This window comes from Patagioenas fasciata, chromosome 1 (genome assembly GCF_037038585.1).
Source record: "Patagioenas fasciata isolate bPatFas1 chromosome 1, bPatFas1.hap1, whole genome shotgun sequence".
Classification (NCBI taxonomy): Eukaryota; Metazoa; Chordata; class Aves; order Columbiformes; family Columbidae; genus Patagioenas; species Patagioenas fasciata.
The window spans coordinates 14,854,337-14,872,770 of record NC_092520.1 but is presented as its reverse complement, the minus strand read 5'-3'; the positions used below and the strand labels follow the sequence as shown (position 1 = coordinate 14,872,770).

General features: G+C 35.5%; 1 protein-coding gene across 5 annotated transcripts in view; it reads right to left on the bottom strand.

Annotated features, from left to right (window-relative positions):
- CNTN5 (contactin 5) overlaps positions 1 to 18,434 on the bottom strand; it is a 709,446-nt gene that overhangs the window by 524,911 nt on the left and 166,101 nt on the right. For all 5 annotated transcript variants that reach the window (XM_071803584.1, XM_071803595.1, XM_065832157.2 and 2 more), the window contains one exon: positions 1,748 to 1,887. The gene's annotated coding sequence lies outside the window, so the exon portion shown is untranslated. The remainder of the gene's footprint in view (positions 1 to 1,747; positions 1,888 to 18,434) is intronic.

Here is an 18,434-nt window from a genome sequence, read left to right as displayed (position 1 = left end):
GAAACAGACAAGACTCAGTTCTTTGTTGCAGCAAAGGATGAATTTAACATCATGCACAAAGACTGGCAAGCCAGAAGTTAGTTCTGTCACCTGATGCTATAGATTTACATAGAAAGAGTATCTACATAAGTGATCCTGGTGTATTTGTCAAAATTGGATTATCAAAAGCCTCCAGCCTAAAGACTAGCTGAATTCTGACACAGTGTACACAATTATTCAGCCTAAAAATAATTATTCATTTGATAAACAGAAATCTGTAGAAGTTAAATTTTCACTCACAGTTATGACTTAAATTTATCTTCGTTGTTCTTTGGAAAGAACGAGGGTGATCTTTGATTGATAGCTTGAAAATAAAACTCTTCCCTCTTCTCTCCTCCTACTTTCTCTTGCTCCTCAAGGGCCTTAATGACACATCTTAGATGTAGGAATGTCTATTTTGCATACACTCAGAGCCAAGCTAAAGAGTATCCTTCAATAAATCTGATACTCTAACAATGCTTACATAGAGAAAAAAAGTTAAAATTCACCTGCCAATCTTTCCTCTGCTTATAGTGGTTGCAATAGATTGCCAAGAGCAGGAAAATGAGTTAAGCTGTGTTATATTTAAAATGACACTGTGAATCTACTCATAGCAAGTTCATCAGTTCTAATTCAGTTCTGTCTGTTTGGAGGTCAGTGTCTGTCTCATTCATTACAATGGCTTTCTAGTTTTCTGATATGATTCTGAATTAGTTGGGTAGGCAGGTACAGCATCTGACATCCAACAATGAACTGTGTGCTTCCAAATATGTTCGCACAGCCACACATTACACTTTAGCAAGCTCTTTATGTTGACCTATTAATAAACCCCAGTTGAGGTTGAGAATAAAGACTCAACTCAAAAATTAATTAGAGTAGTTCTGAACTACATGATCATAAATCATTCAGCTATTAAATTATGAAGCATAGCAGTTAACAGATAACCACAGACATTTACTCCATCTTCTTTCCATCTGTGGCTATATTCATGATGAATTTGAAGTGAATATCAATCGTTCATCGATGATGAATATCAGATTCAAATGACTCATACCTACAGTTGCTATATCACACTGGTTTGTATCACAATAGGCTCTTAATGAGCACACCACTTTTGACATTTACCTGCTTCATTAATACAGATTTGTTTTTATTCAAATATTCTAATAAAACTTGCACTGAGTTACACAAATCACATTAATTGCAAATAAACTCTGACTGCCTAACAAGGTGCATCATCCTTGACCTTTAGATTTACTTCCATGTGAACTTGCCTGTGCTTTCAGATTCCTGGAACAAACGCACCATATTCTAGAACGAGGACAAGCCATAATGAAATACCTGGGAGGTTACAAGTGCAATATAGAATTTGTCTCTAACTCTTGTCAAGAGTTTTCCTGAACTAATCAGATGCTATTAAATATGAGGAAAAAATTATTTTAAAAACCTTATTCAGTGCACTTCAGTTAAGAGTATACTGCAGTGACTGTTTTAAAACATTTAAAAGGAGTTGCATACACTTTTACGAGAGAACTTTCTGAGAAACATAACTATATTATCCAGAAAACTGGATTTATGGTTTTAATATCTTTATTCCATTTGTAAGGCTATTCATATTAAATTGCTGGTGAGAGGTTCTGTATTTGATTTTAATTTTATAAAAAACTAAATGGAAGCAATAAAGCTCATAAACATATTCCAAAAGCAGTTTAGTTTAAATATCCATTACCTCAACTCTGCTATCGGCTGTACAGAAGCTGTCCTTCAAAATATAAATGGTTTCCACAGAATAGGTCTTGTATGAGTGAAAACTGATGATGCTCAGGAACTGAATCGAATCAAAATGTATTAGAACTCCTTTTTGGTAATCTGTGGGGAAAGAAAAAAAAAAAAAACAAAAACGTTATATATATGTGTGTAGAGCTGTATATGAAGCCTTAGATCTCTCAAACCTTCTTGTATGTGGGGATCTGTTCATTTGACTCTCATGTTTCATTCCTTGTATGTCTCATTATGTGGCAGCCTTGGCTGCCTCTATGAATTAAATGTGAATTAAATCTTGTTTCAGAATGGATACAGGATTCAAAACTTGTTTGTTTTATGCTGTTAAGGGAAAAAATGGTATTTCTTACAACAACAAAAAGAAACAGGAATGAGGAGTTATTTTTTTTCATCTGCTACCTTAAAAGAAAGTACAGAGAATAATGGAAAAGTTACAAATGTAGATTATTAGCCTTTTTTTGTTTATGTGTATTCATCTATAATGAAAGAAATACAGAATAATTTCTGTTGTTAGAATTTAAACCACCTCATGCGCATTTTTCCAAAGATGCTTTCTCACTTTTTTTTTAAAGTGACCTTTTCCAGATAACACAAAATTACAACTTTGATTACTTCATTTTCAAATTACTCATTTAAAATTATGCTAGAGACATGCATCTCTGTTTGGCTTATCATTCTAAAAAGTACAGTAGAAGGCTTCCTTAAAATAATTATTGTTTGAACCAGAGTCTCTTCTACCTAGGTATGCAATCATTGAGTTAAATTTGCAACAACACAGAAATCACAACACTTTCAATAAATGTGAATGATTGTCAGCATCCTCAATTAGAAAAGAAAAAAAACCCAAAACAACAACAAAACAAACAACACCCCACCACTGTTGTGAGGCTATGTCAGCTTTTGGATTAATTAACTTTCACGAAAAGGCTAAATACTCATACTGCAGATGTCTTTATTAACTAAACAGTAAACACATTTATATCATTTTGAAACTTTTTCATAGCTTTTCTTGTACACAACTTATGTTCTCACATGGTTCTTCTCTTGACTTCTGCAATACTTTATCCTGGTTAAAGGAGTCACAAGAATGTCTTCCCATTACATATTATTCTCTACTTAATATTATTTCCTGCTAGTCAGTAAGGAGCTGGGAACTACATCTAGTAAATAATTTTGGACCTAGTTAAAAATAAACAAATAAACCCCACTTAACTGTCCTAGTCAGACCTCTCTATGTTATTACCAGGAAACGTTACATGTCTCCTAAATTTCTTCTACCAAAGGCGCTGTGGTAGAACTAAGTACAAATTTCATAGTTAATGCACTTGAGAATTATGAGCAACTTTTCTTCATTATATGAGTCTTGAAGTTTGAATTGAAAAATTTACCCAGACTTTGCCTCTAGAAAGGAACTAAATTCAGGGACTAGAAAGTAGTAGTTTTTACTTATATTAAATATTAAAACCCAACCAACCAACCAAACAAACAAACAAAAAAAAATCAGTATAAGTGAAAAATTCTGATGCTGTTTTCATTAACTTTTTGTAGATCAGCCTAGTGAATAAGAATTTACATAACTGATATTACAACTCAATCCCATAGAACTTGAATGATTCAAAGCTGCATCTGTTGTTCAGCAACCACTTAGATTTGTAAGGTAGAGGAAGGCAAACTGCTCACCTTTCTGTTAGAGCTGTCTCACCTTGTAGAAAACCGTGAAAATTTATCAAGATTATGAAGAGATAAAATACAGAAAACCGGTGATGAAGGCATGATAATGGAAAGGAGAGAATTACTAATGATCAGCTAAGGAGGTGCAGACCTGGCAAAATCAATTTTACAGGCAACAATGAGAACAAATAACATGTATCTAACATGCAAAGTATAAATATAGTAAGTAGAGATGAAGCATACACTTGAAAACCAATGAACAAATAGCAAGTTGTGGACATGTTGGCAAACATATATGTCCCTATGTGAGTCTTAGAGGAGGAGGAGTAAACCATTCACGTGAGTGCCAGTGAAGGATTAAGTATGCTGTCATCTAGCTGTACCCTCTCTCCAGACTGAAGCCAATGTTTGGATCCAGGAGGTGTTGGAAAATCAAACCTAGCATCATAAAAGTGATAAATATAAAGAGTGTGTGTATGGAAATCTCAACTTCTTCTGCAATAGCTTTATTTTCTTTGTTTTCTATTTCTTTTTTTTCATAAATTAGTAGTAGTAGTATTTTTTCCCCTGTAATAATAAGACTTGAAGAAATAAGAATTCTTCAAGTAGACAGTTCCAATTTAAATTATCCTAACAGTATATTATTGAATTTACATATAAGGTGTGTTTCTTTTTTTGGGGAAAAAGATATCTTGAGCATAAAAATTCTACTTCCTCACATCATGTTTTGGAACTAATTCCTAGATGTTATTAAGCTGATCAATCATTTGACTGCAGGCTTTACAGCCACACCTGGGAAGGGGAGACATTGCCCTTAAGAATCATGTCATCCTGTGGCATTTCATATGTATGTATATATGTGTGTGTATATATTTATTTATTTGTTTGTTTGTTTGTTTGTTTTTCGTGGAAATTACAGACAAAGATAGACAATCTCTGTTGAAATAATGCCGAATTGCTTAATCTTAGGTATGATTTGCACTGAACTTTTCTGTTTCCTTGAGTTTCTTTCTCTTGCATAAGCTACAAGGGTATATGTTTGTGATCTGAGTGTGTGTGTGTGTACAATAGAAGCTGTTACTGTGTGCTTATAAATATTCCTATGCCTATATGGTAATATTTTTTACTAATGCTCACAGATTTCATTTTTAAAACATATTTTGTTTTTAAAACAAAAATTTGTATATTTTCAGCTTTGAACTGAATGTCAAAAAATATTTCTGCACAAAAGATTGCACAATAACATGGAAGTTCAACATATTAAAAGGAAAAGAACCACAATTTATTCAAACTTCTTTTTAGATAGAAACATCTGCAGCTCACTGAATTCCACAGAAGGTGGGCTAGCCATCAGGTTTCAGTAACTGGAAGAAACAATAAACCACAGCTTTTACTTTTATAGTGCATTACACCCAAAGGTCTAAAACCTTTCTGTGGTTATTTGCAAACTTCAGAGTACTCCAGCTGCAGAGTCTTATACTTTTCAGCTTTCTGTGACTAACAGATGCTATACTACAGAGTGAACAGGAAATCAGAGTAGAAGAGAGGTGTAACATCAGCATCCACAGAAAGGCTATGTGGGAAGGCTGTGAAGAATAGCTCACTGTGGACAAGACAGATTACATTCTCATTAATGACCAGTTAAGAATCAGTGAATTTTTACATGTTAGAAAGGGGAAGTAGTGATTAAGTTATTAAATATTGTGGAAGGGCAAGGCAGGAGACAGAAATATAGAGATAATAGGCTTGGGAAGATATTTGATTGAGACCTGCTAGAGTTAGCTAGAAAAAACAGCTTAAGACACTTTTGACCTCTCACAGGAAAGTTATGCCCTTTTACAGTTTCATTCTGTGTAGAAGGGCAACATCCTTCATGCTTCCTTAAAATATCCTGGAAACTGACTTGCCTTTCTGCATCCATTAAACAAATCTACTGCTTCTGATGCAGCACGGTTCAGAAAAATAGTTATGTTTTGCTCACCTGCCTATTCAGTAATTCCACTTTTTTTCTCGAAGTGGCTAAATCAGATCTTCCTCTCACTTCATTCAACCTCTTTGCTATTACGTCAAATGGGACCACAGTTTCTAGCTAATTTGAAAACGTCAGGGCAACATTGGTTGCATGGAATAAAGAAACTTCTCTAAGAAATGTAATGCCTCCCACGTAGAGCTGCGGGAAACGCTAAGCTTCTTTAGTCAGTTGAATCGGGTCTCGCTATCTGTGTCTATACTACAGGAAAGAGGCTCCTGCTGTGCAACCAGTCTTCCTGGTGACTGCAAGGCAGACAGGACCATCCTCAGTAAATATATTTTCCATTAAAATCAAAAACACTGTGTTCCTAAATGCCCTCTGGGAGGCCTTGTACTGTAGGCTGCACTGAAAAATACGCTTTCTGTAAAAAAAAACACACAAACCAAAAAACACAAGTACTCCCACTGTGTATCTGTGTATGTGTGTTTCAAGACTGCTTTTGAATTCTTAGTGCAATGTTTTCCATTTAACATCATTTTCTTCACTTTTCTGCTTCAATCTATTTCTGGTACTGTATAGTCTTCACAGGTGAAGATTAAAAGAGGGTAGGTATACCAGGAAATCCTAAAGGCACAAAATTGTCCCTCAGGCTCATTATCAAGTGTACTGGTCATTACACAGGTTTTCACATTTCAGCACAAGCCTTTTAAAAGATAAGATAATTTAAGATAAAGTTTAAACACAACTACACCATGAATTTGTCATTTCTCCCATCTCACATCCTTTTATTTCTGCTTTGGATTGATCCATATAGGAATCAAAGATATAACACATTCCTTAATAGAACATAAGCAGAGATTTCTACTGATTTATTTGGAAGTGCGAAAGCACTTCTATGCTTGTGTGATGGGCAATAGTTTGGTCAGGTCAAGGGAAGTTGAGTCTAATTCTGGATCTAAATGAAGAAGAAAATTATTCCACTTTGAAGCTAAAAGCCAAACCCCACAGTGGTGAGAAATTGTTATTTATAGGCACAAGGCAAGCAGGCACATATTGAGTGGCAGGTTATGATCCTTAGCTTGTTCACTGTAATTAATAGACTCGATCTATAGCAGAATTCTTACAACGTCTGTGAAACTAAAAATTTATTTCAAACATATGCATACTCTCTGGACCTCAATAATTTCAAAAATGTATTGATAAATTTCTTAATATATTTTTAGTCTGGCAGACAGAGGTGGAAAGTGTTACTTGAGTCTTTAAATATATAGCAACATGTTCATCTTTAAAATTAAAGCATGTCTTGACATTCACAAGTACCTTTTTACCAACTACTGACATGCACCTTCCTTCCACAAGCTTCAGAAAGAGTAGGCATGATACCAGAATACTCCTTTCCTCTGTGCATTGTAATAATAATAATGCTGACTGTAATATATGCAACACCTAGCACTGGTATTATCTGCAGTATTATAATGATTTTTTCACAATATAAGTAAATGTCCATTTTCCAGACGGAAAAACATGGAGAGATGAACAGCAATGAAAGCTGACCAGCAGCCAGTGCCAATAAAGATGAAGGTTATAATGAGCATTTCCAGTAAACTGTAGAGTTCAGTAATGGAAGAACCCTATTGCTTAGATGCAGATTTTGACAGAGTAAAATTCAACTGCAGGTGATAATTTCTAGCCTTGTACATGAAATGTTGAGGACACACACTCAAGTCTGAAAGATCATTTGCCCAGTCAGCAAATGTTTGTAGGTGGTGTAATATTTATCTTCTGAGAACTTACCATGATGTGCATACCTTAACTTCCCTATGCAAGTTGAATTCCACACACACTTGGACTCTCACTGAGGATGCCTGGCTGACTCCTGACTCCATGATGTGTATAATTTTTGAAGTTAAATTTGTCCTTCCACCTCTGGGATGGTTGGGTCCCTCTTGGTGACTGGTTTGTCCTTCCCTTTGGGATGGTTTGTCCCTTTCTAAAATCTATCTAATTCACTTGACATTGGGAATATATGTCCATATAAGTAAACTATCATAAGTATCTGCTATCAGATTGGTGCTAAGGTGCTTCACTAATGATAAACTTGTACTAAACTGTAATAGTTATTGTTTCTCTACAACTGATTGCTGCTATACAATTGATTGCTTTTATTAGTGTTGACTGCTGCCTTACTCTTGATTGATACTGTGTTGCTGAATGTTGATAGTGATTTGTAATAGCTGGATAGATACACTTCATTAATCGCAGGTATAATTGCTAGTGCTGTTTTTTGTGACAGCACTCTTGCTAGTTATTGTTATGGTATTTGTAATTATCTGTGAAATTTGAGAACAAAAGACTCCATCCCCTTGTGTATTACAGAATCCTGCAAACCCACAGTAGTGATCTCTATACACCCACAGGCTTGGTAAGCTTTTAGGTTGTGACACTTCGCTACTGAGTTTAGTCTCACATTTATTTCATGCATATTGTCTTGAACTAGTGTACTCTCCCCTAACTGCCCTGTCATGCAACTAGGCTTGTTCCAATACAGTAAAACATAGGCATGTTGATGGGAGAAGGAAACTGTGAGCAAGTTCATTGGCCACACCTGTTATCAAACTCCACTCTAACTGGGTCTTCATGTTCACAGACTGGATGATGTTGCTGCACCTTTCTACCAGAGATGACATTCCTGCTGGTACTGGTGCTATTGGCACCATGAGTAAAATAATACCTTTTGGGAACCATCACACTGTCATTGCTGGTTGCAAATGCAAGTAGTCACCTCATGATGAACTCTTCTGAATTCAACTTCTGTTACATCTGTTTGCTCGGGTTCTTTTTAATTGCAGCAAAGTACTTATTTTCCAGTCTAATTAATGGGATGCTTTCATTCACCTTTGTAACCACAGATGATTTTTCACAGATGAATGCCAGTTTCTAGGAGCAAAGACAGATTATGACCAATTCATTTTTTGTTTTCACTCATAAGGTGCCCAATAATGTGGATCAGTGTGCAGTGAAGACTGAATTTTGTTAGTCAGAAGTCCTGGGGAATAGCCACAGTCTAGGAAACTGAGTCTAACTTTCAGCAGGGTTATTTCCATTTGGTCTTATCTGTTATGCTTCTAGTATGTGTAACTTAATAATACTAACATAGTTGAGTAAATGTCTCATTCTATAACACAAGGAATCCTGAAAAGTTTTATAAACATTTTGTGAAGGCTATTGTTTTCTATTTGAAGATAAGAAAATGAAGAAAGAGTATTTTCTAAAGCAACATAAAAAAAATAATGCTTGAAACTATCCGGGGCTTTAAGATATTGACTTTGAAACACTTTAATACTATCCTGTTTTTTGAATATGTCAAGCATCTGAAGTCCTCAGAGTCTTTAACTGTTGTTCTGTGTTAAGCACCTCTCAGAACAAAACTCTGTGGTAAGTAACAAAATGAAGATACCCAAACTTTGTGCAGATGCTTGTAAACTTGGACCTCCTAAGCAATTTGCACAAAGCGAAAGAGTGAGTCACTGTCTAAACAATACAAGAAATTAAATCTCCTGCCTGTCACTGTACTTAACTTTGGCAACATGCTGTTTCTCAGATATCAGAGCTCCTCCAATTAGAGAAGAGTGGTCTATTAAAGCTGCAAGGAAAATAACATTACTTAATAAGTCACTACAAGAGAACAGGTAATGCAGGAGTAAAGATCAGACAATACACAGTGCTTGTAAGCACAAAACAGTAAGGACAAAAGGCAACTGAACTGCTCTCTAATCCAGACAAAGGTACTGAGGTGTTGCATCATGACAACTGTACCGTGAAGACAGCTCAGCTGCTGAGTAGTGTCCACTGTGGCTTTGCTATGTCATTCAGAGTATTTTCTATTCAAGCCACGGGAAGTACGTTACAATGGGAACTGACACACAGATGCCATGGTTCTGTACAAATTAAATACAGGTGGAATAAATGAGATAAAAATCAGATATATATTTTAGAGCCAGTCATGTAAGAATTTAAGGAAGATAAGTGGAGCAGATTTCTTTGTTTATGAAGTGTATGTTCATGGGGCTTTGAATGTTTCAAATATAGTAAAATTCCTTTCTGAAAATATTGGTTTAGTTAAAGTCATGTTGAAATTGTGATAGACAGTGTGCTGATTTGGACCAGATCCCAGGTTTAGAACTATTAAAGGACGAATACTGAAGACATTAATTAGTATTAAAAATGTTACTGCAACAAACATGAATGTCTGCACACAGATGTGATTTTTCATTGCCTCCTTAATGGGAGCCCAGATGACTGGGCTAAAGACTGAAGCTCCTCCATCACCCTGAGACAAATAAGTGCCCACAGTTGTCCTCTTGCCCCCATTCCCTCAATACCCTGTGCTTCAACTCCCAGTTAGGTTACAGCTAGTGCAACTGTCTGTCCCAGAGAGTTCATTAGATCTTTCTTCCTCCTCATTCCTGATGTTCTGAATATCTCCCTTTCTGCCCTTCTTCCCTTACTCCATATCCCTTTCCTATGCTTCTCTCCATCAGCCTTAGAAGTTCACCTCTGATGGAGGCTAAAGTAAATTAGGGGGAAATACTGCTACATCTGGAAAGCATCTTTATAGGTACAGATGAAGTTGCACGGCTGAGCTAAGCATATGCTTATGTGTGCTTTTTATGCCTTTCTTTTTTTTTTTTTTAAATCTCTCAGTGATTTCCAGACCAATAATGCTCTTCCTATTAGTGCTGGAACACTCTTGAATATTCAGACTTGCTTTAATATGTTATTGAAAAAGTCATCATGTTACTAGTGCATTAAGAGATATTATGAAGCAAAAAGATCTTTCCAGCTGATCTTGTGACACAAGCAATAAAAATATTTGTAATATTAATCTGCTAACAACATACAAACGACTCAATGAACTACAGACTGGTTAAACTCACCCAGATTGCTGGGAAAGTAACAAAACAGCTAATCCTGGAAAGCATTTCCAGGCACACGAAGGACAAGAACATAATCAGGAATAGTCAGCATAGCTTCACCAAAGGTTGGTCATGCTTGACCAGCTTGATAAACTGGCCTAGTAGAGGCCAGCAGATAAGTGGATGTTTTCTATCTAGACTTCAGTAACATTTTGACAATGCCTGATATGAGATTCTCATAGACAAGATGTTGATATATGGGCTAGATGCTCAGACATTGAGGTGGATTGAAAACTGGCTAAGTTGTCGGGCCCAGAGAGTAGCGATCAGTGGTGCAACATTTAGTTGGAGGGCAGAAACTAGCAGTGCACTCCGGGGGTCAATACTGTGATTCTGTGTTTCCCAACACAAAACCAGTATATCAGTATATAAAAAGAGTTAGTTGAGGTCCCTACATATGGTCCAGTGTGTTTACTATGGCATGGGCTAGTCTGTGCTGAACATTCCTACCACTCGTGCTTTGAAGCTCTCCAAAGAATTAGCTGTTGGTCCTTGTGTCACCATTAGGGGTTGGAGAGCCTTTGCTGTGCTCCTGCAGTGGAATTTCCAATTTTATGTCCATAAAAAAAAATATGTTTTGTATATATCAAAACTACACTGTAAACCAAATATAGACACAGAGAAGAAGGATGCTCAGGGTATTTACACCAAAAACGCACTAGTGCTTTGAATCAAAATGCTGATGTGTTCCCAATCCCCCGTATTCCCCCTATTCCCTCACTCTTTTTTTTTTTTTAATTTTTTTTTTTTTCCCCATTCCCCACATTCCCCCTCCCATTTTGCCCTTCCCCTCTACTCAACAGGGGACCTCTCATGATTGATTGACATTTCCCAAGGAAAAGAATTATCTCCGGAGTAGGTGAGCAGTTAACATGGAACGCTATATTATGCTTAATAATTATCATCAATATTTATGACAGTTTTATGTACAACAAGTTGAGTCACATTAGCAGACAGGAATGAAACCTACATAGATTCATTGTGAGTATTGTGAAGTAGCAGCAGCAGCAGGTCATCTGCTTAAAATTCAAGTTGCATCCCTCTTGAAAGGAGTTGCTTCTTTAACCAGTTTATTCTTTGTGAATGACAGACTCACTGTTTTTTTAAAATGTCATCCTCTTACTCTGGGTACACAAATAGAAAACTTTACAAATTTTGACTTTTGATGTTAATAAGGAAGGAGAATAGAGAAACAGGTTAGATTTGGGTTTGAATATGCTCAAGGGTGGAGCAGGGGAGCTAATACTTAAGGTTTCTGATTATTGCACATGGGGAATTTTCTAGCTAAGTTTACCATGAGAACATTGAAGAAAACACTGTAGAAAGACAAGACAATTGTATGAAAGCACTCTTTAAAGATACAACAATAAATACATTTATGTAAACAATATAAAAATTTGCAGCACATTCATTTCAGGATGTAAAAACAGAATGCACCTGCCCCTAAACAAAATTGCCAGAAGCCACCTTATATGCATACATGTCCTCAACTTTTTCAAAGATATTGATCATCCATGGCATAGGATGAGCACATATCTCTTTTTCTCCTGTATAAGTATGGAAGCAATTTGTTGTGAAAAATTAAAATTATTGAATTTATGTTGACAACAGATAATAACAGTTACAAAAAGAGCAGTTATGGAAGTTTGTTTAGGTGTGTGCTCATGCAGGTACAAAACTAAAATAATTCCTATGGCTAATTCTCAACTGAAAATTATTAAAAATAAGAAAAAGGGACAAGTTACAATAAAGGATTTTCTGTACAGGTCTTTCTACAAACCCCAGAACAACCATTAATCACCAGAAAAACTAACCCGTTCTTGAGAACACATTTCATCTAAAAAAATTGTACTACCTAGCCATGACTTTTTGCATTAATGAGGATTTTTCTAAAATCACTATTATTTAAATAAACATTATATTTATTATCACAAACTAAAAATACAGTATTATGTGGATTTTGGTTATTACAACAACCAGCACATAAACCATAGTACCACACAGATTACAAGGTAGCTAGCAATAGCTGTGGGCTGAGTAAACGAATGATCCTGTGTTCACAAAGGGATGATTTTTTTTTTTTTATCTTTAGAAAACATTTTAGTTACGGATTTTAGCAAATAACAACAATTTAATATGAACATATGAGGTTAAATGGAAGCAGTTAAGAATTTCAAATACATGCTAAAAGGGGAATTGATTTTTATATTCTTTCCAATTTTCTAATACTATCTTCTATTAACCGTACCTGAATTAAGATATTTTCATTAGACTGGAGTTGAAGCAGTATAAAAATTGTCTTTGGATGGAATATAAGACAAAGTAGCACTAATACTTGGATGAAAACATGACTTGCTCAAAATTACCCTCATAAATCTATATTAAGATTACTGTGACCTTCGTAATGTATGAAAAATTGCTTTTTTCTCTACTTACTGTACCAGCATAAATCGAACTAACTGGAATTTGGATATCATCCGTATTCAACATTGGATAAATGTTGTGGATCTAACCGAAAACCTTCTGGATTCAAAGCATGTGTGTTGTTTTGACCAAGCCAGTTCTAATTTGAAAGCAGACTTGTTTTGCCTTGTCACATATATTGACCATCTTTCACTCCATCAATATGAATCCATACAATATTTTCTGAATTCATAACAATCCTCATTCCTTAGATTCATTGTAAGAAGAGACATTAAAATACTTACAGTAGCATAAAATTCTTTCTTGTTTCAATTAAGTCAAATCTTAATAACTTGTAATACCTATTTTATTCATTTTTTTTGAAACTTTGCAAAACTTTGCCTATGGCAGATAATGTGTCAGTTTTTAGGTCAAAGGAATTTGTAAAGACAGAGAAAACACAAGTAAAAGTAGAAAGTAACTGTTTAAAACTGGCAATCGTAAAAACCTACAGACTAAGTGCATTTCTGAAATAATGTTAAAACTTTATAGCAAAACAGGTATATTTCTTGCACACAGTTAAATACACGTCTATCTTTCTGTTCAGACACCTGTCCTCTCTCTCCCTCTTTCTCTATATGTCTTGTAAGACTCTGAACCAGTATTCACTGCCTAATAAAATGAATGCACTGTAGAAGTTTTTGTGGAGTCAGCTAATAAACTGATTCTTAAGAAAACTGTAATTCCTTTTAATATTTTCAGAAATAACCTAGAATTCCACTGCAATATGTGTTTGCAGACAAAAATACTGATGAAGAAAAGCTTGAGGATATTCTTATAAAGTGAATAATGATATTGCAAAACAAAGTAATGAAAATGGAACTTAAGAAATACAAAAAGAGCATTCTACCAAATTATGAAACAAAGATACTTCAGTGTAATTCCTAAGGAAGCTAAGCCAAGCAAAGCTGACATTCAAAATGCAAATCATGAGTTTTGGAAATCAAAGCCTTCAGTTAGGAATTACATCTTCAATTTCCTGTTCTGTCAAGCAGGCCCTGTGTGATCTCGGGCAAATCAAGACAGGCCCGACATCTATGGACCTGTCATTTCCAGCTAGAGTATTGAGATAGAAAGTGCAAAATTTGCATGTGATGCTGGTATCTGCTCTCTTCAGACTTCAAGATTTCTTCAAGACCTACTGTATTAATACCCAGTGATTTCTATTAATTCCTAAAGGGGAGCTAGACATCTTTGAGGGGCTGAAGTTAGTCCTTATTTGAGCAGGAGATTGGCATAGATGATCTCCCTTCAGAACTAATTTTTAATATGACTCCGTGTTAAACATCTCTGTGGCTTTTTTCCTTATTTGTAAGTGTTTTCTCCCTTTGAGCAACTAGTTTGCTGAGCCAATGGCTGTCTTTTTTCTGGGTTTCTTAGAGTATATAATACACAAGATGTAATCCGTAATTTAATCCCATAGCATACATAATCACAAAATAAGGAGGATATATCACCGTGATGTTATTAAGTGATGTGAAATCACTTTTTGTCTTTGGAAATTGGGTATACATCAGACTTCTGAAAATACTTAATATAGTTCTAGAAATTACGCTAGCTATGTTAAATTGTATCTCCAGCTGCGTGTAGCTAAGAGCTTCCTAAAAGTCAGCAGACACCTTTGCACCCAGCCATTCATATTGCCATGTTAAGGAAACAAGTGCTGTAGCATTCCAAGATGTGTGAGGAAAAATTGTTCTTTAGTTTCAGGTAACTCATTCTTCAGCTCTGTAAGCTATGCATGCTTTCACCAACAGCTCTGAACATCATTTGCATAGTTTAATTTATGTTACATCACACTGACGTGAATAGGGGTATATCAACAAATGATGGTCCTTAATTGATAAAGTACATTGGTGTGCTTGTTTAAAACTGTGTTCAGATTTGGATTCCCAAAAAATAATTGCAAATGGGATCACGGAATGCAACTGAATAAATAAATTCATAAAAATACTTCCTTAATTTTTTTAAATTTTGGAAAAAAGAGAAGGATATCACCTTCCATATACAGTAGAATGTTAGTGACCCTGATTTGAATTTGAATGCAATCTATGAAAACAGTAATTAAACTTAGTGCACATGTTTCCAGGATATTTGTGCACTTCATTTTATTTTTATATATATAGAAATATTCATTTTGCTTGTAATAAAAAATATAACAGTGTGACATTTTCTTTAATTACAAACTCTGGCGTGTTTAATAGCAGAAATTTGGTCTCCAACTTGACAGTTTTGTCTCTTAGAATCAATGGTTAGACTCGAGGGCACCAGCTTGGTCATCAAGATCAATATTAGAAAAAATATAGCTTGTCAAGACCTCTTGGCCCCTTATTGATTCAAATAGCGTACTGAAGAGAATTTAATAATGATGTTACAGCTGTTGGCCAACAAGCAAGCTTCTTTCATTGATTTCAGTACAGGCAGACGAATAACACAAAACACAACTACCCTAGAGACTGTAGTAAGACCTGTTACAGAGCATTCGAAGTGTGCATTTGGGAGGTGTGGTGGTTGCATGGAAGAACTTTCAGGCAGACTACATTGGAGTCAAATTTGAAAGAATGTAACTAGTTGAAACTGACTCAAGAGAAGGACTTTCCCATTCCCTTAAAAAAGTATGCTTCATTTTGCCAACCTTGGCAAAACCCCCAAGTTTTTCTAAGACTACATGAAGTGGGGTTTGGTGTGACGGTGGTTTTCTCTCACATTTTTATCCCAATGTAATGTAATTAAAACAAAACAAACAAACAAAAAGAATATATTTCTTAAAAGATCCTTATTTTCCTCAATAACATTTTCCGTGTTCTATGTATGTCTTGCAATGCCTCATCCTCAAATTGAAGATGCCAGGTAACATTACAATACTGTAGTTTTAAACAAATATACACCTGTCATTCACTCCTACTCACTGGAAAATTTAAACAATTGTTTTCAAACCTTTGTAAATAATGAAAGGTTTACAGAAACAGATTTTGTGCAACCAAATTTTCTCTTGTTTAAAGGGACAGACGGACACCCATATATTCATATCAGTGGCCTTGTAGATGGAAATCTAGTGCTATGAGTTCCCACCTTCTGAATCTACTCTCCATTCCCCTAGAAAAGAAGAAAACCTTTGAGGAGATGCATTTCCCCTCATCTCCTGCAGAGATCAAAATATTGAGCGGCAGAAGTTAAGAGCCAGAGGGGCAGAGGAAGACATGTCATATAATCCTGTCAGTCCCTACATGCAGACTGCAATCAGCAGATGATTCCTGCAAGGCCTCCAGTGCTCTGACCAGCAGAGTGTGGACTGGGAGCAAGGTAGGAACATTCTCACAGGGAGCCTTTACTCTCACAGTGCTCACGCTCTTGCCAACAGTTTATGTTTAGGAGCAGTCTCAATACACATTCAACTCCATGCTGAAGTTAGTTATTCTTTTATTATGCTGACGAGGTGTGGGAATACAGCTGTACGACTGATGACTCTTTAGCTTATTCTAGTGTTTGCTTTGTTTAATAAGCCTTATTCATTTACTGGAACTCAGAGTCCTATGTGTTACAAACAGCAATTTGTGTTTAATTTTGCCACATTGCATTGAGATACCACTGGAATACCTGGTTCAACATAGCTTAATATTACTGAAAACAAAACAAAGCAAAACTTTTTCACCTAATGAAAGGATGAATTATAAGAATGGGCCTTTCACTCTGCTCGTTTCAGTTGCACCTGAAAAAAACGGCATTTTCCAGCCACTTGCTGAATCTGACACCTAAAAGTCCTCGATGAATCAATTATTTTGTAGTGGACTTTACTTCTCACTTTGCTACATGCAGCTGTCCATTCAAGGTCTTCCCTTACCCTTCTTTACTTTCTATGTCTATTACTCTTTTAAGATGTATTATTATTGCTTCATGTACCTCAAATGCGAAACAGCAATCAGGCCTTCATTATACTTAGCATTATCCAATCCAGTAAGGATGCTGTTTGATGGAAAAGTTATGCAATAGCAGTGCTGGCTTAAACAGCACTGCACTCCCCTTCATCCTTCATCCTGCAACCCTTGGATGCTGATCCTGGGCTCTGTTTCAATCACTTGGACACTGCCAGTACAGGTACTGTGCAAGCTGGAGACCAAACTTGGCTACAAAAAAAAGCCTATCGATATTCCCACAAAGTATGGTATGATGTTCTACCACTTCTTGCTACTGACGGTATGAATTCTTAGATGAGGCAAAGCAAATGGAATAAAATGCTACACTGTCTCTTTTTTTCATCTTTTCTGTTAGACAATTTGAATAGGAAGGAACACGCAGATTATGTTCTGATCTTGGATTTTTTTTCTGTGTGCAGTATAAAAAAAATATATCTCCCTGATTTTTAAATGTCATTATCCTGCATATTTTTCAAGGTAAGTGATAAAGTCTTGACACTTTGATGTTAGTCACCATTTCTTCTCTGTTAGTCAGTTGTCTGTTTTCCAGATGATACATTACTTTGGCTGTTAGCTGCATCTGACTTCTCCCATCAGCTCTCACCTTTCCTTTGTAACCCAGTTCTCTTTTGACTCAACAATTTAGACTCTCTGCTTGTTGCATCATTCTGTGAGTTATGACAAAGAAGAAGTTCGATGTGGATTTTCAGTCAGAAATGCAGATGTCATTTCAGCATCAAGAAAGAAGAGACAAAGCAGGACTAACTAAAACAAAAAAATTATTAAGGACCAAGGAAAAGTCTAGAGAGAAAATATTTGAAAATACTTTAATCTTGTTTTTTCTTTCACAACTTTTTGTGTTTCATTTATTACTTACAGCATGTGGTAGATTAATGAGAAGTCACATGATTTAAATACCGCAGCTAAATAAGAAGAGTATTATGGGAGAAGTTAAAACTATGGCAAGGAGATTAACTGAAGGAAAGAAAAATGTACATTAAATAATAAGCAAAACATTTTTCCAAGCATTAAATGTTTTCCATTATGGAAGAATCAGTACCTACTGGGAATTCTTTGAAGTATTTACATTTTGTGGGAAGAGATGTAAAACAATATAGATAATTATGTTACAGTCACAGGTCAATCAATAAAAAAACGTAAGAAATTAAATACTTATTTATTCAAGTGAACTTGAATATGACACTTGAATGCTGTAGACACCAGGAAGAAAACTGGCAGATATTTTACAAATGTATGGTCTAATACATGTTAATAACATATTCTGGAATACTGTTTAATATTAATAGGCGAGGATCAGCATCAGAAAATCCCAGAGAAAGCTAATATAGTTTTAATCACCATTACTTTTTTAATGATTACTAATTGGTCTTCAAAATGGTAGATTATTTGTTTGCAAAGCCACCTGTATCCCATTAAATACCCTTTCACTGCAACCAGTAAAAGCCTACAGATTTTGTACTGATCTGACAGTCTGGAGCTGTCTATATTTGGTTTTGGCTGAGCTGATTTTACCTTGTTTTAACTATGACAACAGTTTTCTAGAAGTCAAGTTACTATTGTCTGATTTCTTTAATTGTGAAGGTCACATACCGTAAAGCTATAACAAACCTGTGTAGT